General features: G+C 39.0%; 1 protein-coding gene across 3 annotated transcripts in view; it reads left to right on the plus strand.

Annotated features, from left to right (window-relative positions):
• The window catches only part of SOBP (sine oculis binding protein homolog), a 160,040-nt gene that overhangs the window by 17,276 nt on the left and 119,346 nt on the right, over positions 1-23,418 (plus strand). The gene's annotated exons all lie outside the window — the stretch shown is intronic.

Raw genomic sequence — 23,418 nt, forward strand, 5'->3', positions numbered from 1 at the left:
GCTGAGCATGATGTTGTTTTATTAAGCCAGTCTTAAAATCTTATTGCAAGCTAGGTTACAGTTATGCTCCACACAGAGAAAGAAGTTCAGTAATATTGTATCTGGCTTGCTGTAAAATGTCAGAATTATGCTAGAACGTTTAATTGCTACGCTGGTTATTTTTCTGTATGTTGAATTGAACAATGATAAATACTGAGTTTTGATAGCAGTACTTATCATAACTCACTAAAGTTAATGCTTGTATTTTTTTTAAGGAAGATAGGTGTTTGGTTATGTTTCCATAAATAGTGAAAATATTTGTAGATATAAATTCCTTGGCTTATATTATAGATATATTGGTACCATCTTCTAAGTGTTACTAACATTTTTTTCATGGTATGGGCACATTCTTTTGCTTAGCCTATGACATTTTAGCAGCAAAAGTGTCCTTTCATACTGAGGTCCTCAGATATGTCATTAAAATCCATTTACCTATCAAAATCACTTGTAATCGTGTTTGTCTACTAAATACTAACATAATTTGTGTTACATAAAAAGTTTGTCTTTCTAATGCCACTGTTCTCCTTTGGTTGATTGTTTTATGGTGCAGAGGGACCCAAATTTATCTCCTAAAGGTCAAACACATATTTTGCATAGGACAACTGGAGAGAAGGGTGACTAATTTTGTTAAATGTGGGGTTCATTGTTTGAAAGTATGTCCAGGGGCTTAGGTGAGTGGTGATGATGATGAGGGTATCAATAAAACAGTGTGACTAAGTGAAAAGAACACAGGCTTCACATTCAGACAGATTGTGTTCAAATCCAGGCTTTGTCATTTACCAGCTCTGTGAGTGTAGACAAGTTATATGATTTCCACATCTGTAAAATGGGGATCACAGTTTCACCTTATGGGATAGTTGTGGCCATGAGATGAGAAAATGTAGGTAAAGCACCAGCATAGTGCTTGCCACATGAAAACCATTCAGTAAACACCATGCCTCTTGTTCTTTTTTTTTTTTCAGTCCTTATTCTGCCCCAGAGTTATCATGCACATAATTTGTGCAAAAAAAAAGTGTGTATCCAAATGCAAATTCCCCTCTAAGATTTATTTGAGCAAAGCAAACAGCTCTAGAAATTAGCATAGCTGAGGCTAACATGAGTTTGGCATGCCAAAAAACCTGCCCTGGAGTTTCCTGCTGAGCCAGCCACGTGGAATTCAAGCACACAGCTCCTATTTAACTCTAATTCCACATCAGATCAAGAAATAAATATGCAAAGGATAGAGGCCAAAAATTGAGCCTTGGAAGTCTTAGATGTAGCAACTCTGAGGATTTAGAAGCCAGAGTAACTGAACACCAGTGGTTTTATGCTGTCTTCCATGGAACTCCAAGGCACTCATCTGTTGAAAACAGAATGTAGGGAAGGACATGTTTAATTTTCTGTATCTTCTCTAAACCTTGACTCGATCCTACTCCAGGGTTCTATATGACAAGAAAAAGATACACAAAGGTTCTTTGCTTTCAAGGAGCTTACTCTATTATTCTCCAAGCAGAAACTTACAGGAGAGATGAATTTTGATTTAGTTATGTTATCTAGTGCAGGGGTCAGCAAACTTTTTCTGTAAAGGGTCGGATAGTATTTTAGGCTTTGGAGCTCTACCGTCTCTGTCACAACTACTGAACTCTGCGGTGGTAGCAGAAAAGCAGCCATAGATAATACATAAACAAATGGGCATGGCTGTGTTCTAATAAATCTTTATTTACAAAGAAGGCAGCAGGCAGGGTTTGGCTTAGGGACAATAGCTTGCTGACCCTAGCACTAGGGTAAGATTGGCAAAAGTCTCATGATACCAGGAAGGTGAATAGAGTTTCTAAGAGTCAGGCTATGAGATTTGTCAAGGTGCTCTGTGTAATATCGTGAGGAAGGGACAGTGACAGGGCAGGAAAATAGTGGGGTTTTCAGGGTATGTGGTGAGCTCTGGCACATAATAGGTACTCCACCAGTGTTTGTTGAATAAATGAATGAATGACTGATATTCAAATTCCTATTGCACATGCAGAAGATAGTACAGGCTACTTTGTTGTTCACTGGGAAAGTGCTAGGATCTTGTTTGGATTAGTCTCAGTCTGTCTGACCATGACCATAGCCTCTGTGACAGTGATGTGAGTACTTATCCATAGATAAGTGTAAAGTCCACAAATTATCCAAAAACTCCCATCTAGTTAATCATTTCAATTTTTCCTTTTGCTAAAACTTTGACCAGAGTTGTTATTCAAGGTAATCCAGTTGAGGGACCCTCTGTCAATGGTCTAGCTGTATATAGGTTAATGGGGCATTTCTGAGGGAAACTAATAAATCATACGATGGCTAGGAACAAAAGGCCCCTTGGTAATCAACCCCTGAATAATTCAGAGTTGACTGTATCATGCAAGTGTCTACTTCTCGGGATAGGGAAGAAGAGGATTGTGTGTATGCTCTGGATTCCTGGAAAGAAAAGAACCATTAGCGTTCAAATTATTCCTGGTATACTGTAAGCCGGCTATGTGAAAATGCTAGTAATACCTTATGTTTGTATTAAACCCTTTACAGTTATGAAACTCATTCAGATTTTATTTAATTTGATCTTTACAATAACCCTGGGAAATAGCATTTGAGATATCATTAAATAAAGAACTGAAGCTCAAATAAGTTAAATGGCTTTCTCAAGGTCAGGTGGCTTCTAAGTACTTGCGTCAAGACTAGTACTAAGGTCTTCTGACTCCTAATCCAATATTCTTTTTAATATAAAGTTGCCTTGTCAGCGTATATATACGAAACTTCCCTAGACTGTATCAGAATAAGAGTATTTATTAATCTGCTACTTCAGATTCCTTAGTGACAGGGGATATAGCTTGTTCCTGCAAAAGGTTATTTTTTTCAAGTCCACATCTTTGGGGAGACTTGATGAGTTCTCTAACTCTTAAGCATCTGTGGTTCTGTGAACCAGGATGACCTAGCAGTGGTAACCCCCCAGCTTGGTTTTAAAGTCTTGCCATCATGAAGCAAGTTGCTCCTGCTTTGAGGTACCGGAAGGCTCCATCTGGTCAGGCACTAGTTCCAGAGAGTGTTCCCTGTGCTCAGGCAGGCTCACCACTGGATCCCATCCACATTTGGCAGCCAGTGGGCCCAGTGGAATACTCGTGATCGGGAACACGGTGATACCACACTCGCTTGGATTTCCACTCTCCTTTTGCACAGCTGCAGACAGAACTGTGGGGGTAGCTTATTTCTGGGCCTGGGGGATTGCTTTTCTGTTCCTGCACCCTTTTTCTTCCAGGAAGGGGAACTTCTTGCACCTTGGTGATTACCACAAGCATTGACCCTGCTTCTGCTGCACATGTTTGCATCCAATTTCATCCGATTTCCAAGGCTAAGCTGCCCTTCCCCGCTCAGAGACAGAATCTGGCCCTTGGTATAGGGTTTGTGACATCACAGTCGTTACTATGGTAATAGACTTGTTATAAACACAGAATAATAGCCCTGCTTTTACTTTTTTTCTTTTCCCTCCAAGCAAATGAAGGGAATCACCATGATCTTTAAATAAGAATCACGGACTTTTCTGCGGTGGACAGAATAAGGTTTTGCCATATAGAGTCACCATTTTTAAAAAACGATAAGAATATAATGATAAGAATAATATTAGAAAATAATAGAAAGTATCAACCAATTCTCTTTTTACACAACATTCCTATGTTGTGTAAACATTCCTATCCTTTTTACACAAACATTCCTTTATCCTTTTAGTTAGAATGAATATGAAAACCTCCTTCTTTGCTAATTTAAAAAACCACAGCGTGAGCATAGTCTGAAGTGGCAGAATATATATCAGCAAGAGTTTTGAAAGATAACTCAGGTTAATTACATTGTAACCTTGCTGTAATTCTTCTCATATTAGAGATTTTAATATGGGTTCAATCCTTTGGGACTTCATTCAGAGAGGGTTGTACCAGTAAAGGACTTCCAGCATGGATTGGAAGAGCTGTACAACAGTGAATCTCCATCAGAACACTTATGCCTGCTCTGCTCTCACGCAAGTTTGACTATTGAAGCAAAGCCATTCAAAATGAATTTTAAATACTTTTTTTTTTTTTTTACAAAGACCTTATATTGGTCTTTATTGCTTTACAAGTGTAGTAGCACCCAGTTCCACTGAGCAGACATCAACCCTCTGCAGTGGTTGGGCAAGCTTGGGTTGCCTACTTCTGGTTAAAGTAACCAGCTGGGACTTGAACCAGGATTTTTTATCTCCTGCTCTTAGACTTGCTCCATGAACAACATTTTGCTCTCAAGACTTTAAAAAATCAGTAAAACAATTAGTGCAGTTTTTTTTTGTTCATAAGGTAAAGATGAAATGCAAAGACTTTGCTAGTGAAAGTTTCACTGAGGCCAGTTGCAGAAAACACTGTGTATCTAGGAAACAATATTTTAGATCTGAGTCTTTTGTCAGGTTTTTCCAGAGGCTTATAACTTGTCTATTATAAGTCCAGAATCCCTTTAAATCTCTGAATACTTTAAAATAAAATGAAATGTGAATAAAGGAGGGAATATACTTCTCTGGATGCATTTATATGGCAATTTTGAATAAAATGTCTCTTACCTCAAATGGTAAGTGACCTTATTCTTATTCCCCAGTATGTTCCCGTGTGTGAAGTGAAAGGCAGGGTCCATCCACACAGCACACACAGGTTTATGTGGAGGGACATGAGATTAAGCTTCTAAGACCAGCTTGATTTCCTTTGTGCAGGAGCGTCTTGCCTTTCTTGGAAAACAATGACCATTTCCTGTCTTCCAGGATGGTTTGCTTTCAGTGAGCTTTCCAAATTTGTGTTCAGTCATAGTCATGGAAATGTGATATATTTTTTCAGGCAAATCTTGAAATTCTTAAGGGGTTATAAGAACTGGGCTCTAAGGAACCATTAGCTTAATTGAGAATATGGAAACATTCACGTGATCTGCTAAGCTCTATGTGTATAGCTGAGTAGCCCACAGTTAATAAGCATGTTACTTTTTGGCTCTTGTAATTCTTACATGGAGTTGTACTTGCAGGGAAGTGGGAATCAGAATGTGGTTTGCATTATGATCATTATTTATTTTATCTGTTATTCAATATTCTTGGGGCTTGCATATGAATGCTGTATTCCAAATAGCCATTGAGAAAACAGGATTTAATAAAAATTGCTTTGCCATTTATTTATTTGTCCAACTTTTAAAATATGATTATTAAATAAAATTACCTAGAGTTAATGGGATTTGGATGACTTACTATTTATGTAGTAGATACATTTCTCAATAAAAAGAAGAGGTTCACTGAACCCTCAGATTTGGAGATCTTTCCAAACCGCTTAGGATGAGGACAGGAGGAATTATGGTGAATGACAGGAAGAGAAGTAGTTAATAACAGTATTGATATAATCTCATCAAGCTAATATTTTTTGAGCACTTATTATGGGACAGGCATTGTGTAATAGATTATCTCATCTAATTTTCAGAAAGACTCTGTGTGGATGCTATTATTAACCTTGTTTTACAATTGAGGAAACTGAGACCCAGAAAAGTTAAGCAACTTGCCTGAGGTCACACAGGTAATAAGTGGTCGAGCTGGTAGCTGAACTTAGGCACAATGTCTCCTTAACCCATATTCATACCACTTGATTATTCAAAACACTGTGTCAGTCTTTTAGTCAATAAGGTATTTACTGAATGTTCTTTACATTATATGAGATAATACAAATATATACAATATAAATACAAATTATATATATGTATATGATACAAATATATATATCATCCCTGATCACCAAGAACTTACAGTGTACTTGATATATAATCAAAACATTATTCTATTTTGACTTTGGAAAGTATGAAATAATTTAACAGCATTTGGAAGGTGCATGGGGAGTAGAAGGGCAGTTAAACTGGAGTAGCAGAAAGTCTGTACGCAGATACTCAGGAACTGTTATGTTTGTACAGTTGGGGAGAAATGGCATCTGAAACATAATGTAAGCTAGAGATAGTCATTTGAAATTCAAAGTGATAAAAAAGACACAAAATGAAGCCTTAAAATGTTAGCTACTATGACATGGGTCCTGTTTTATCTTTCTTTATACAATCAAGGGGTCTTGAAAAGATGTAAGTCAAATTTCAATATGTTCAGTCATTCTTAATGCCAAATGGAATGTGTAGTTTGAATGGTAGCATGATGTGGTGGAAAGACCACCAGAGTAAGAGCCAGGAGACCTGGATTGTTAATGCCAGCTCAGCCATTTATTGGCTGTCTAATCTTGGATAAGCCACTTAGCCTTTCTGAGCCTCAGTTTCCTTGTCTGAAAAATGATGTAGTTAACTAAGGTAATCTGTAATTTCCCTACATTTATAAAATCTTGGTTTTATGACTTGTATAGTGAAATGCCTAGATGATTTAATATTTGAAAGGGTCTATTTTAATATGTCATAATATGTATTTGTTGATTGAATATATTTAAAGCCAATTACCTATGTGTGTAGTTACAGCAGCTGAAATTCTGATGGAAGATTTATGCTACTTAGGACAACTTTCAATGATTGTTAATTTTTACTCTGAAAGAGTCACAGATGTAGAAAACAAACTTATGGTTACCAAGGGGGAAAGAGGAGGGAGGGATAAGTTGGGAGACTGGGATTGACATATACATACTACTACATATAAAATATATGTAACCAGTAAGAACCTACTATATAGTAGAGGGAACTCTACTCAAAACTCTGTAATGACCTATATGGGAAAATAATCTAAAAAAGGGTGGATATATGTATATGTATAACTGATTCACCTTGCTGTACAGCAGAAACTAACACACATTGTCAATCAACTGTACTCCAATTAAAATTAATTAAAAAAATAAAATTTAGAGAAAGTGCTAGAAAGGTGAAATATGAGTATATAAAAAGACTGTATCACCCATATGGTATTAAACCTAATCATTTTGATGTTATACATAAGTTGTGATCACTGGAAGTAATTCCCAGAATTTCTGCAAAAGAGAAGTCACATTATGTCGAATTTAATTTACCAAAACAGGCACAAGAATAAGAAAACCTGAGTAGTCCTACATTTCCTGAGTAGTAAGGAAATTAAATAATTAAATCATTTTACAAAGAACATTCTAGATCCAGATAACTTCAGTGTTAAATTCTATCATCTAAGGAAAAAATAAAAACAAACTTAGAGAAACTCTCCTAGAGAATAGAAATCATTTTATGATCCCAGCATGACCTTGATCTCATCACATGACAAAAGCATTAGAAGTAAAAATGATAATTTAATGTAATTAGATTACATTAAAATGGAAAACTTCTGTTTAACATGAACAGTGATTCAAAAATCCTGAACAAAATCATAGCAAACCAAAGTCAGTGATATAAGCAGTAGGATAATGCATCATGTCTAACTTGGATTTTTTTTCTAGGAATGCAAGGTTGATTTAAATTTTGAAAATTAGTCAATATAATTAAGCACATTAACAGAACAAAATAAAGCTCATACAATATTCTCAAAAGATTCAGAAACACAATTTTATAAAAATTTAACACAATTAATAATAAAAACTCTTGGAAAAATAGGAATAGAATAAAACTTCCATAATGTGACAAAAAATATCCACAAAAAACCTACAGCAAACACCATACCTAATGGTGAAATATTTAAAACTTTCCTTTTGAGATCAAGAATAAGATAAAGATAACCACTATCACTACTTCTATTTAATTTTGTACTAGAACTCATAGACAATGTAATAAGGCAAGAAAAAGCAACAGAAAAAAAGATTTGAAAGGTAGAAATGCTGTTTTGTTTAGAACCTCTCTCCCCTACCAATGAACAAATAAACTATTATAATTAATGAGTGCATTTATCAGGGTCTAAACCCCCAAGTCAGTACCGCCAAATCCATTATTTCTCTATATACCAGCCACACACACACACGAAACCTTAAAAATACCATTTAAAATAGCATCAAACCATCAAATACCCAGAGGAAAAAATCTAACAAAATGTGTGCAGGATTGTTACACAGAGAAGTATAAGCATTGTTGAGAGAAATGAAAGAAAACCTAAATCAGTGAAGGGACACACCATGTTTATGGATTGGAGACTAGATATTCTAAAAAGGCAGATTCTTCCTAAATTGATCTATATATTTAATTCAATTCTGATAAAATTTCATCATAAAGTGTTGTGGAAATTAAAAAGCTGCTTCTAGGGGCTTCCCTGGTGGCACAGTGGTTGAGAGTCTGCCTGCCGATGCAGGGGACACGGGTTTGTGCCCCGGTCCGGGAAGATCCCACATGCTGCGGAGTGGCTGGGCCCGTGAGCCATGGCTGCTGAGCCTGCGTGTCTGGAGCCTGTGCTCCGCAACGGGAGAGGCCACAACAGTGAGAGGCCCGCATACCACCAAAAAAAAAAAAAAAAAAAAGCTGCTTCTAAAGTATACATGGAGATACACAGGGGTAAGAGTAGCCAAGATTATCTTGAGGAAAAAAAGCAAAATTCGAAGACTTATACTAAGAGATCTCAACATTTATTATAAGACTAGAATAATTATTAATGAATATTATTAGTGTTAATTGTTGCTGTTGTTGTTATTCTTCTTTTGACCATATTTAAAATTATCCTTTAGGAATCTATTGATCTATATTTGAGACATAAAAGAGGAAAGAACACTTTCTGTTTCATGTCAGTTCTCTTTTGGTTTAATTTTTGTAAAGAACCTTTTCTTGCAATTATGAAATATATACATTTTGGAAAAGTGCGTAAAACATAAATGTATCCTTTTACAAATAGTGATCCTTGTCTACTCACACCTTCTTTCCTCCAAGAGGTAACCACTTTTATGGTAATCATTACCTTTCTTTCTTCTATAGTTTAAACACCTCAGTATGCCTCCCTAAAATAGTTTATTTTTGCCTAGTTTTGGACTTTAGATAATGAAATTATGGTAGCCAGCTTCTGGGATGGCCCCCAATTATCCTGGCTTCCTGGTGGTGTCTTCATACATTGAATCAGGGATGGTCTGTGTGACCAACTTCTAATGCTGTCGTAAAAGCTTATTGCAGTTTCTGCTTAATTCTCTCACATTATTCACTCTGTGGGAAGCATGAGGAAACTTAAGCAGTCCTGTGAAGAGGACCATGTAGACAGGAACTGAGTCCTCCTACCAGTAGCCAGCACTGACTTGCCAGCCCTATGGCTGAACCACCTTAGAAGTGGATCCCCCAGCCTGAAGTCAAGCCTTCAGATTACTGTAGCCCCCAGAGACCTTTGATTGTAACCTCATGAGCAGTCCTGAGCCAGAATTGCTCCAAACCACTCTCAAATATCTGATCCACAGAAACCATGAGCAGTAATAAATGATTTCTGTTGAATTAAAAAAAAGACAATGAGATAATGACATAAAGATATACATATAAATCATTTCAATAGAATCCAGAAACAAATCTAAATTGATAATTTATGACAAATGTATTAGTCAGCTTGCGTTTCCATAATAAAATACCATAGCCTGGGTTGCTTAAATAACCAAAATTTATTTTCTCACAATTCTGAAGAATGGAAGTCCAAGATCAAAGTCATCAGGGTTGGTATCTGGTAAGAACCCTCTCTGTGAGTTGCAGGTGGTTGCCTTTTCCCTGTGTTCTTACATGGCAGAAAGAGATAGCAAGCTCTCTTGTGTCTCCTCTTATAAGGGCACTAATCCCATTAGACCAGGGTTCTACTCTCACAACCTCATCTAACCCTAATTAACTCTCAAATACCCCATCTCCAAATAGTATCACATTGGGAATTAGAGCTTCAACTTGCATTTTGGAGGGACACATACATTCAGTCCATAAGAACAAAGGTGACAGTATAGAGCAGTAAGGAAAGAATAGTCTTCTCAGTTCTTATGATAAAAAATGTATGTTGATTCTTTACACCATTCACAAAAATCAGTTCTAGATGGATTGTTGATCTAAAAGTGAGAGTTAGAACAATAGAGCTTGTAGAAGAAAGCCTCAGAGAATATATTTATGATCTTGAGCAGGCCAATACTGCTTAAATTATATACTACAAGCACTAACCATAAAGAAAAAGGTTGATTAAATAGACTCTATTAAAGTTAAGAATTTCTGTTGATTAGAAGACATCTTTCAAAAAAATGAAATGGCAAATCACTGAGTAGGAGATATGTTTATAAAACACGTTCCACAAAAGACTCACATTCACAATATATAAAGAACCCCTAGAAATAAAAAAGAAAACATCCCAATGGCAAAATGAGCAAAAAATATAAACAGGCACTTCACTAAAGAAAATATCCAAGTGGCCCATAAACATATTAAAAGTTGTTCAACCTCGTTAGTCATTAGGAAAATAAAATTTAAAATCACAGTGAGACATAGCACAGGGAGATCAGCTTGATGCTTTGTGACCACCTAGAGGAGAGGGATAGGGAGGGTGGGAGGGAGATGCAAGAGGGAGGAGATATGGGGATATATGTGTATGTACAGCTGATTCACTTTGTTATAAAGCAGAAACTAACACACCATTGTAAAATAATTACACTCCAATAAAGATGTTAAAAAAAAAAAGAAACACAAAGATCCTCTAGAAGAGCCCTCCAATCTTTGTATTCTTTTCCACTTCAGTATTTACATGTATATGTTGTGATTTGAATACAGATATAATAAAGAAAAAAAAATCGCAGTGAGATACCAGTGCACAAACATTAGAATGGCTAAAATGAAAAAGACAGTACCCAACATTGAGAAGGACACAGACCAATTGGAACTCTCATGCATTGCTGCTGAGCGTGTAAATCAGTATAACCACTCTTGAAAGCTGATTGCGAATATCTATTAATGCTGAACTAAACATATCCTATTATCCAATAATTCCATCCTAGGTATATACTCAACATAAATGTCTGTTTGTCTCTCTCTGTATGTATGTATGTATATATATATATATATATATATATATATATGCCAAAAACATTTGGAAGAACCTTTATAGGAGCATTTATTTATAATAGTTAAAAACTGGAAACAGTTTAAATTCTCGTCAACTGTAGTTAACATTGTCTCCAAGGGGTTCCTTGGATGGCCTTAGGTGGGTGAGTGTGGGCCTTGAAGTTGAATGTGAAATTGTGTGTATATTACATATGCATAATTCAGAGAAAAAAATCCTTGTCTCAAAATATATTGAGTCCTTGACTTAAAGACCTAGGTTTCAAAATTTTTTTAAAAATTTAATTCCTTCTTGTCTTGATTTCAGCAACGAAACCCTAGAATGTAATTTTAACATTTTTGTCCTATGTCTAGTCTGTTCATAGCTTTCTCACATGGAGTATTTAAAATCTCATCATTCCTTATTATTAAGGAATAATCACCTATTTATGTGAATTATATCATGGTGAAGCCTAAAAATTAAGTTATAGGCATGAGGCATAAATATCTCTCACAGTGGTCTACTTGAGAGCTGTTTTTGATACCGTGTAAAGTGGAGAGAAATGAAGGGGCACTGGGTGAGTGACTAAAGTAGGAAATACATTACTCTACACCAGTGGTTCTTATCAGGGGGTAAATTTGCACCCCCCCCCCCGGGGACATTGGACAATATCTGGAGATATTTTTGGTTGTCACAGCTGGGAGAGGGAGTGGTACTGGTGTGTAGTGAGCAGAGGGCAGGGATGCTGCTAAACCTCCTACAATGCACAGGACAGTCCCACACAAGGAATTATCTGGCTGAAAATGTCCATAGTGCCATGGTTGAGAAACCAGGCTCTATAGTGATGACAACTCTGAGTATGGGACGCCTCTTACGTGCCACCCCAGATCCTCTTGGCCCCATAGTGACTGCTATAGTACTTTGACAGCTTAGGCATGTGCATTCTGAAAGGATCTTGCCTCATGCTTGTGGCATATGTCCCTAGCTTCTTGCTCTGGGACTTCCCTGATACGGCAGCATGAGTTTTGTGTAAATCTTTTTGGCTGTGTGCCCACAAATGCAAACCAGAAATATAGGGGAATTAACACACTAGGTCAATGGGGCATAGATGTGATGAATAAATTCTTTCTCCTTTTTGTCCCCTGGGTAAAGAGTTATGAAATGTATGTCACATACTCCAAAGATTGTTCTTTATGATTGAATACCAGTCTTCCTTAATAGTGGCCAACTTAGTATCACATCGTTACATTGGCTCTTCATCCTCCCCAGGTTCATTCCCCTTGTCCCCCACCCCCTACTTCCTGGAATCACACGCCCAGTAAACCGGCTGCATGCAAATCTTTGTCTCAGATTCTGTTTTCTGGGAAACTCAGCATAAAATACCATGTGTGTGGAGGTCCACACTGAAAGATCAGAAATTAATGGAAAATAATATAAAAAGTTAGAATTTTATAAACATTCATGTTTGTCCCTTTAAAGTGAAGCATAAATATATAATAAAGGATTAAAAAGAGGGTACCAGATTTGTGGTGGTGCAAATATTGGAGAGCTTAGAAAGGTCCACTTCTAAAATTGTCCCATCAGCCAAAGAATTTTCTAAGCCTCTTGTGGTAAGGGCAAGGGACAATAGTGGTGGCCATACAGAAGGAGAAAAAAGGAAGGAAATTAAGTGAGGGGTTCAAGAAAAAAAAGAAAGGAGAAAGATTACCCCTTGGCTGCCCTCCTTTAAATGGATCTTGTTATTTTGAGAGATTTAGAGTCCTAGATTTTTAGTTAGAAGGGACCTAGGAGATCATCTAGCTAAATCTCCTCTTTTACAGATGAGGAAAATGAGGCTGGAGAGAGTAAATGACCTTCTCAAGGTCACTGAGTTGCTTTCATGGCAGAAGTAGGGACACCATCTAAACATGGATTATAAATCACACACCTCTGTGATCCATGAGGCAGCCTAGAACTTTTCTTGGCATTCTATAAACTCTTTTTGGGGGTATGGCCTAGCTAGGATTTTAGAACACCCTGCCCCAGATCACCAAAGAGCTAAGATGCTAATAGGAAATAAGAGGAAACGTCAGCTGTACTTCCCTTTGCTTGTAGAGGGTGGATGTGTTTCTGGAATTAACTTAGACTTGACTGAACTGTTTGCAATTAATTATTTGAAGGTATAAATAAGGTTTGGTTAAGAGAGAGGAGTGATGGTGAAGTTGGTAACTCGTGTTATTCTAGGGACATTCCCAATGCTGACTTCTCAAAGTTCTTGTTAAATTGAGAAGACTTAGTTCATGGACTTGGCCGAGGAGAGTGGAAATAACGATTGCATTCTGTTCTGGGGCTTTTCACTGGTGTTTCCCTCTAAGGCAACTTTGTTCTGAGTGGTTCACAAAGATGGTGCCCTTGGCTTCCTCCCCCACCCCCTGCCCCCGCCCTGGACATCCAACCACCCAAGGTACATCTAGTAAGGATTCTGCTTTTTCTTCTCCTTATGCTGAGGCCCAAAGTCAGACATTTCATTCTAGTGAATAAGACAGATATGGTCCCTATCTTAACTAGCTCACAGTCTGGTGGAGGAGACAGACATTAGAAAGAAATCTCAGTCAAGTGTGTTGATGATCAAGTCCAGGGTGCTTTGGGATCTGACCAGGTTCAGGGTCAGGAAAGACTCCCATAGGAGGAGGTTTAAGATATGGAGGAGCAATAGGACTGAATTGGTCAAGGATTTTGAGGTTGTGGTCGAGGGAGGAAGCAGCACATGGAAAGACTCAGAGGAGAGAGCCTCAAGGAAAGCAAAAGAAGCCACAGGCCCGAGAGTAGACAAGCTGTGAGACTGGCCTCGTCCTGGGAGCCATGGAGAGGCCATGTGAGGAGTTCCAACTTCTGGAGGGCAGCGGATGCCACTGGAGGGTTTTGGGCAGGTGAGAGCAGTGATCAGACTTGTGTTTCACAAGAATTCCTCACCTCCATAGTGGAGGGAATGAGCTAGATGGGAGTGAGATGGGAGGCCACCTGTAGTACGGGTGAGAGGTGTTGGTGGCTTCACTGGAACCGACAGCAGTAAACTCCATGAGGACGGGTCTCGTATAGCCTAGAGTAACGCCTGGTATGCAGTTAGACTGGGTAAATAGTAATTGAATGAATGAATGCAATATTATAAAAATATTTAGGAGGACCTGGTGATTAATCAGAATGTGGGAGGTGAAAGGGGCAGGAAAGAGACCAGATTTCTGCCAGCAGGTAACTGCATGGATGCGTGGGCCAGGAACTGAGATGGGAAACACAGTGAAGGGACAGGTTAGGGGAAAGGTGTGTATGTAGCTTTGGACATGACAGGTTAAGATGCTGGGAGGCAGTTGGAAATAAACTGAGAAGTAACTGTGTTGATTTGGAAATCTTCATCATATGGATGGTAGCTGGAGTCACAGGAGTGCATAAATACTATGGCCCAAGGGGACTATGCAGAGAGAAGAGAGGACTCTGAAAGGTTTCAGTGGGTGTGACCCTCCCCCTTTCCCATAGTGGCGCTGTTCTGGCACGTGATGTCCCATCACATTCCCAAGTAGGGATTGGCATGGGGCCCCTTCAGAGAGCCCCTTCATCATTCATCATTCTCATTCAAGAAATCTAAATGAATATTTTAAGATGGGAAGGTGAAGAGGGGAGTAAATTATCTTTTTGACAGTGTTCCAGCGAGTTCATCTTGGTTCTTTTAACAAATTTAGTTGAGTGAAGTTCTTCCCAGTCTTCAGTCTGCTGAAGGAGACTGAAGAGGAGGGGCTGAGGAAGAGACAGTGGTGCTTGATGCGAAGGCTTTATCCTCCCCACGTGTCCCTTTGACCCCCTGGTCTCTAGCCTGTCAGTTCCCCTCCCCTAGCATGGTAGACCCAGCAGGTATGCTGCTTAGTAGAACTGCCTGGAATGCTGAGAGGTGGGTGGTCAGTCACAGTGGGGCTGCTTATACCTGCTTTGTGGTCACCAAGCACACCTGGCTCCTGTGACACCCCCAGTGGTGACAGAGCCCCGGGAGCAGGCCTGGTTTTCCCACGGTCCTTTTCTACTGCATGTTGGCATTTTATGCTAGGGGCAGCCATGGAAACCTCCTTGAGGATTGGGATCATGTCTGTCTTCTTTGCCAGTGTATCTGCAGTCCCTAGTATAGTGCCTGGCACAAAGTAGAGTAAATAAATGAATCCTTTGTCTACAATTAAGGTTCCCCCTCTGGGGGGATTTGTCAACCACTGCGGGGCCCGTTAAGCGTAATTAATGGGACAGCCAGATTTCAGAAGGGGAAATGAGCCCTTCAGATAAATAGTGGGTAACGGGTATACTTTTCCTGCGCTGAAGTCCTATATAAAGCAGCTTGACCCTTTAGTCCTAATATGCTGCTATTTGCGTTTCTTTGGAGATGATGCCCCTCTATGCAGGGCAGTGGCTTGGAATTGCTTTTCCAGCAGTGATGCATGTGCTCGTGCACACTTTTTGACCTTGCTCCCTTGTCCCTAATTATGTGCATTTGTTGGCTAGATGCTGGGACTCAGTGTGTGGGCTTTAGCCATGTAGGAGAGAAAGGTCCGGTGGAGAGCAAACCCATCATTGTCCCAGGGCACCTGAGATTGGACAGAGGGTCAAATCCAGGACTCAGGGATGGGGGACAAGAGTTTACTCAAGCTTCTTTTCCATTGCAACCAGCCAGTGAACATGAATTATCCAGTCTATTAAGAGCAGTGTTACTCTCCCATTGCCTTATTATTGATTTCTGCCATTTTCTCTGTAGGACTTTACAGGTAAAGGGTTGCCTTCTCTGTATATGATGGCTATAGCAGACACCACAGGACTTAGTGGACCATGGGTGTCTTTGTTCAGTCTGGTGGTGTTTATTGAGGGCTGGTGGGTGTTGGTCAGCAAACCCAGCACTGGCCACACGGCTGCTGGACTTGTCCTTCTGCCCAGTGCAGACAAAACTCCTGGCAATGGAGGATCCAATTCTGGGCAACAGAGGAGAAACCTTCCTCATAATTAATGGCCCACATGGAAGTGCTCATGCTTCAGCACTAATGTAGGGTAGTAGAGCAGAACATCCCAGAGAGACATCCTTAGAAATCCAGTCTTGTGGATTCTCTGTGAAAATACCTGTCCCTGGTCAAATATGTGAAATACAGCCATTCTTATCTCCCTCTTGAAGATTTCTAATTACACACTGGTGGAGCCCAAAAGTCTTACAGTAAAGAACTTGTTGTTCAGCCCAGTGTTTTCCATGCATATTTGACCATGGAAGTCTTTAAAAAAATAACACCCCTTTAAGTATCCCATAGTATTAGTGTTCTGTGGGGGGTGTATTTTGGGAAATGTTGCATAGAGGATTCTGGGTTTTCCTTACTCTTAAGTTCTATCCTCTTCCTTTCTTATGCCAGCTTCTTAGGGTGGGTACCTAGGGAAGACAAACTCTCTATAATGAGTACTGAGACATGGAGGTGAGATTGTCAAGGAGACTTATCAGAAGTCCCTACTCTGGCTAATCAGTGAAAGTATTTAAGTTAACGTCAAGGAGCTGCAGACACATGTGCTTAGCAGTGTCTGTTAAAGAATCCAAGTTTAGTATGGTATTCAAGAGAGAATTACTATTTTGTGACATTATGGGATCTCTCCTTTTATTACCTTCTTTGTTTGAATGTTGAAAAAATAAGTGAGGAAGGGACACTGGAAGTAAAGCAAATTCACTTTGAATTTGCCTACAGAGTCAATTTTCACAAAGAACTCTTTGGACTTTTCCCTGGTATGCTTTGACTAGAGACACAGGTAGAAGAATTCTCTGAATTTGGGTGAGTTACATTCTTATATTTTGGTGATTGTTTAGGTCTCACTTTTAAATCTGTCCTTTCCTTTTCATTTCTACTGTTAGAAATGTTATTCTACGGGTTCAGAACTTCATCTCCTTTCCTCTGCATCCATCCATCCATCCATCCATCCATCCATCCATCCTTTTATTCATTCATTCAACATAGCTTAAGCATTGCTATGTACTAGTCGCTGAACACACAAAAGTGAATGAGTCATTGAGGCTGCTCTCATGTTGATTTTTTCTAAGATGTGGAACAAGAGTCCAGTCTTCTTTTTTTTTGCGGTACGCGTGCCTCTCACTGCTGTGGCCTCTCCCGTTGCGGAGCACAGGCTCCGGACGCGCAGGCTCAGCGGCCATGGCTCACGGGCCCAGCCGCTCCGCGGCATGTGGGATCTTCCCGGACCGAGGCACGAACCCGCGTCCCCTGTACTGGCAGGCGGACTCTCAACCACTGCGCCACCAGGGAAGCCCCCGGTCTTCTGAATTCCGATCCACCCTGCTGGGGTAACATTTCTCAGCCCATCTCTGCTCCTGTCATGTCCTGTGAGAAATGTTTGGGAGCTCCTCATTACCTGTGGAATGAAGAGGAACCCCTCCCACCCCAGAGCAAGATGATATTCAAGGGACTCCTCATGCAGGCCCCACAGCCCCAGTCTAATTCCTACTTTTCTCTTCAAGCAGTTGTAGTGGCTGAGCTGCTGCAGGGCTCCTCCCCATCCTTGAGTGTGTCTGCCACTTCCTGGCTCCTGCTGGTCCTCTGTCCTTTCCCTCCTTCTCTTGAACTTTCTCCCGCTCCAAATCCTTCAAGACCCAACTCAGAAGCTGTGCTCTCTAGGCTCGAAGAGGCTTCTGAACTCCTCTCTTATCACATTCTCCCTGTCAAATGATGGGTCACACACTTTTCTGCCTGTTCTCTTGGGAGCAGGGCCATGTCCTAGTCAACTCATCATTCTTGACCAGTGACATAACACAGGGACCTGCACCTGGATGTAAATGTTTAATTCATTTTGAAGTCACATCTTTTACAAATATGTGTGTGTCCTGTATATATATATATATGTATGTATGTATGTATGTATACACACACACACACACATATATATACACCCCATGTATATGTATCATATACATAAATAATTTAAAATCAGCTAGAAAACTTCCATTAGAAAATTGAAAATGAATTTTAAATTCCATCATTCTCCTGTCATTTTGTGTAATATGTGCTCATTCCTTTTACATACTGGAACCAAATTTTAGTTTATATGTAACAATTTAGATTTTATTTTGGGGTTAAGTACTACCCTATTTAGAGGGGTGTTGACTATTTAAAATCTTGAAATCACTTCAAATAATTCTATTTCCAAAAATAGGGATAATTTTAGGTACTATAAAGAATCATAATTGTATGGAACTGCTATCATTTAACTGCATCTCTCCTTTTAATGAGAAATAAGTGCAATAAAACTGTATTAATTCAGACTCTATTCTTTGGCAATTTTTGATAGTTCAATTGCCAAGGTGGCAGACATTTTCAGTTGTTCCTATGATATTTCTTAAAAGAGCAGACTTCTCAGGTGTGTAGAAAGATCCACCCATGTGTGGATAGTTGATGTGATAATTACAAAGAATTCCCGTCTATTAATTACAGAATATCTGGCAGTACAGTGATATATTTGGCAACACCCTGTCAACTATTAATTCAAATTAAGTAATTTTTAAAAAGAATAAATGTAAGTGAAGCTTTTATTAAATCTAATGGCTTTATTCTTAAATAAATTTAACCAATTACTGGGTTTTTCTTTGTATTCAGAGTTAGTGAGTCTACAGATGTCATCCATTGGTGGGGGATGTGATTGAAGAGACTGGCGCCTGCTCATTGGGCCTCTCCAGATTGCACACAGCTGACACCTACCCTTTTTTTTAACATCTTTATTGGAGTATGATTGCTTTACCATGGTGTGTTAGTTTCTGCTGTGTAACAAAGTGAATCAGCTATACATATACATATATCGCCATATCTCCTCCCTCTTGCATCTCCCTCCCACCCTCCCTATCCCACTTGGTCACAAAGCACGGAGCTGATCTCCCTGTGCCATGCGACTGCTTCCCACTAGTTATCTATTTTACATTTGGTAGTGTATATATGTCCATGTCACTCTCTCACTTTATCTCAGCTTACCCTTCCCCCTCCCTGTTTCCTCAAGTCCATTCTCTACATCTGCGTCTTTATTCCTGTCCTGCCCCTAGGTTCTTCAGAACCACTTTTTTTTTTTTTAGATTCCATATATCTGTGTTAGCATACGGTATTTGTTTTTCTCTTCCTCACTTACTTCACTCTGTATGACAGACTCTAGGTCCATCCATCTCACTACAAATAACTCAATTTTGTTTCTTTTTATGGCTGAGTAATATTCCATTGTATATATGTGCCACATCTTCTTTATCCATTCATCTGTAGATGGACACTTAGGTTGGTTCCATGTCCTGGCTATTGTAAATAGAGCTGCAATGAACATTGTGGTACAGGACTCTATTTGAATTATGGTTTTCTCAGGGTATATGCCCAGCAGTGGGATTACTGGGTTGTATGGTAGTCCTATTTTTAGTTTTTTAAGGAACCTCCATACTGTTCTCCACAGTGGCTGTATCAATTTACATTCCCACCAACAGTGCAAGAGGATTCCCTTTTCTCCACACCCTCTCCAGCATTTATTGTTTGTAGATTTTTTGATGATGGCCATTCTGACTGGTGTGAGGTGATACCTCATGGTAGTTTTGATTTGCATTTCTCTAATGATTAGTGATGTTGAGCATCCTTTCATGTGTTTGTTGGCAATCTGTATATCTTCTTTGGAGAAATGTCTATTTAGGTCTTCTGCCCATTTTTGGATTGGGTTGTTTGTTTTTTTGATATTGAGCTGCATGAGCTGCTTGTAAATTTTGGAGATTAATCCTTTGTCAGTTGCTTCATTTGCAAATATTTTTCTCCCATTCTGAGGGTTGTCTTTTCGTCTTGTTTATGTTTTCCTTTGCTGTGACACCTACCCTTTTCTTATGGCTCTAATTGCCAGTAATTCTAAGGAAGGCTCATTTACATGAAGAATGTGTCTACTTTCTCTGGATTGATCCTCACCACAGCTAGAGTTACGGTGGGCATTACTATCCCTTAAGTGACTTACCCACATCACACAACTAGAAGGGGCAGTATTAATACTTTCACCCGTTTCCTCTGTCTCCATCTCTCCATACTCCATCACAATGTCTTTCAAATAATAGTGACTTAGGTTCACAAAGGAGTATATATTTGTTACCTCATTTGCTTAACAAAAAGTCATCCCCTTGAGCTGTAATAAGTGGATCTGCCTGTTGCTTTTCTTTTCTAGAGATCCCTAGCGATATGCCATTCCTCCCACCTCCTTCAACTTCCACGGTGCTTTAAATTCACATGTAAAAGTCATTCTGGAAATATCTGACATTGTGCTACAGTATGATCAGGCAGTAGTTTTTCTGTCCACTCTGCCTTTACTTGGCAGCCCTCAGCTTGCTCTACCTATATGCCCAGGGCTAGACATTAGCAAATTAGTGACCAGAGGCTTCTTTTGTCCTAGCCTCTCCCATCTCTGCCCTCCTCTTTCTCATTGGAGCCCTGTCCTTAGCCCTTCTCATCACTCTCTGTGAAAACTTGTTCTTCAGAAAGAATCACTCATTTTAAAGCATAAATCACTATAGACAAATACATATCGAGCCTTCTTGCTTTCAGGGAATTTGTGTTTTAATAGGATATAAGAAATATTTAGCCCAGGAAATTACTCTCTAATGGTAGAATTAAATTTTTGTGAGCAGTTGAGGATACTTTTTGAAGCTAGGATATTCTTATTGGCATCTTTGAAGTTACACATGTAAGTGGTTCCCCACTTCACCCACATGGAAAGTCAGTCTTATTCATGTCCTGCTGTGACTGCCCTCCCTTACAGAAGAAAAAGCTGGGAAGAGTATTGCTTGCCTGTGAGTAGAATGACTGCTTCCTGAGATCCAGGTATATTGGTTCTGTCTCATCATTTAATGTTCAAGTGGCACTTGCTGGTGAAAGTTCAGACAGAATGTTTGCAGCAAATCCAAGTCTCATAGTCATAAAGAAGTAAAGGCTTGCACTGTGGGCCTTTAACTTGTTTTTTAAAAAATCAGTCAACAAATATCGATTAACACTTCAGGTGTCTCCTCAAAGACCTTTTGACCATTTGGATTCCATTTTCTTTGTCTATTAGTGTGTCATGGAGCAGTGTGCTGTGTAAGTAGCAGAGTCTGTGACACCTTTTAGTCCTTTTTGTGGAGGGACGTCCGTGTGGATGGTGTATAATCTCACCCATTTAGAAAGGCTGTGGTCTCTAAGGTGTAGTGGTCGAGAGCTTGGGCTCTAGAGCCAGATGCCCTGGGCTTCATCTTGGCTTTGGTTTGTACTGGCTGTGTGATTTGGAGCAAATCACTTAATCTCTAAACCTCACTTTCCCCATCTGCACAATGGGGATAATGTTAGTGCCTGCCTGCGGGGTAGTGGCTGTGATTAAGACTAAGTGATGGATTTAAAGAATTTAGCACTGTGCCTGGCACCTATTAAATAGTAAATAATGGCTAACTGTCATTATTTTCCTTTTGACTCAGTGGTCCAGATTTTCGCTGGGTCTCCCTTATGTTTATTTCTGGAACACAGGGAATTGTACAAAAGCTTCTATAGGACTCTTAAATTAGAGTCTCTATAGAGACTTTTAAATCAGACTGCCTTACAGTTTTTGGAATTCAATTATTACAAGAAGGGCTGCAAAGAAAGCAAACTTTAATCCTAGTTTTTTGCCTGCCTTTCAGGCCATGTCTTTATTCTGTTCTTCAATATACCTTCTTCAACAAATAGATTGATAGAGTGTTACCTGTGCTTTCATCTCATGGCGTGGAGAACACACAGGAATCACTTCAGATTGTCTTGCAGCTTGTCTCATATAATTCAAGTCTTGAAATGATTATCTGGACATGTGCATTCTAGGAACTGTTGGAAGAGAGAAATATCACCAGCAGATACTTTCAGACTTTTTTCCTCAGTCTTGGATTCCCATGAAAGTTACAGAGGGGTGGTAAATCTACAGTTTAATCACTTGGGGTTCGTTAAGGCCCACCTGATTTTATTTGGGCTCTGGTCAGGTAAGCTAGTATGCATGTTCATAGCCAATTAAAATGCCCCTAGAATGGCCATCCTTATTTTTAAGTCACCAGATAAAGCAGTCTCTCAAACAGCTTCAGCAAGGCATTCCACAAATGCTTGACTTCATACTTCTCTGCACTATGATAAATAAATACAATTTTGATTTTATCTCAGAGTAATTAATCTAAATTTCTCCTTCTGGGGTGTAAAGTAGAATAATGTTCTATAGCTCTTTGAACATTAGATTGGAAAGATAATGCCCTAAATATTTTGCTTAATTAAATCCAAAAGAGGTGGTACAAACTTTTCATGATTAACTGAAACATGCATATTTTGACTGATGCATATTTATATGATATTATCATATGAAAATGTATTATGTTATATAAACTGTTCACTTTGGGAATGTGATATAATGCTGTAAGCATTTTGCATTTGTTGCTGCATTGTTCATTATGAAAAATACACAGGCTAGTAATGGCTGTAAGGAAAGATCTGTTACGTGAATTTTCTTTGAGGCAATCTCATCTCTAACGGCCGGGACCTTTTGCCTAAATATAAGAAATCAGGTTTTTCCCTAGTTTGAAGAAATATTTTTTAAATAAAAAAGTTTTGAAAGCAGATAAGGTTCAGAAAGCTAAAGGGCTGGGCCCTTTATTTTGCTAATATAAAGCATGCACACGATTCCTGGGTTTCAGATTAAAAAAAAAAAAAGATGCGGTTGTTGAAATGAACCTATCCCCTTGGCTTTAAGCACTTAAGAAGAGCTCACTTTTCTAGCGGTGCAGTCATATCGTTTAAGATGGGGCACCATCTCATGTCTGGTGGCAGAATTTTGAGCTAAGTTTTAGCTAACAAAATTAACTTTAATAATCACAGTTCTTTCTTAATTTCTTAAATATATTAATAAAAATGACTTTTATAAGACTAGAATATCTGAGCTATCTGAAAATGTTTTCTTGAACTTTTGGAACGATCCCTTTATCAGACGCTTCTTTGGAGCATTAGCTATTGATAGCAGTTTGGTGACAGAAAAGGAGGTATCTGATGGAAGTTTTCTAAAGGGTTTGCCTTTATGAAACAGAATTTTATGAAAAAAGGATGGGGATACTGAATTATTTAACAAGGCAGATCCTAACCACCATCCTAAGAGTTTTCCAACTGCCAGATACAAAAGTACGCAATTTCTTTTGTCTCATCTTCCCGTTTTGTTACTTTGTAGTACAAATGATTTATAAAAATAACCTGCTTTAAAATTCTACTTTTTGTTTATTTGTTATCTCTGTTGTAAGAAACTATCCTTGCCTCCCCTAAAAAAAAGACAAGTAGGTCTGTGTGGTGATGATGGAGTAAAGCGGGAGAAAGACCCGTGAGTGGCCTTTTTGCCCGAGGCATCATTCCTTCAGGCCAGGCCAG

This window comes from Tursiops truncatus, chromosome 12, assembly GCF_011762595.2.
Source record: "Tursiops truncatus isolate mTurTru1 chromosome 12, mTurTru1.mat.Y, whole genome shotgun sequence".
NCBI classification, from domain to species: Eukaryota; Metazoa; Chordata; class Mammalia; order Artiodactyla; family Delphinidae; genus Tursiops; species Tursiops truncatus.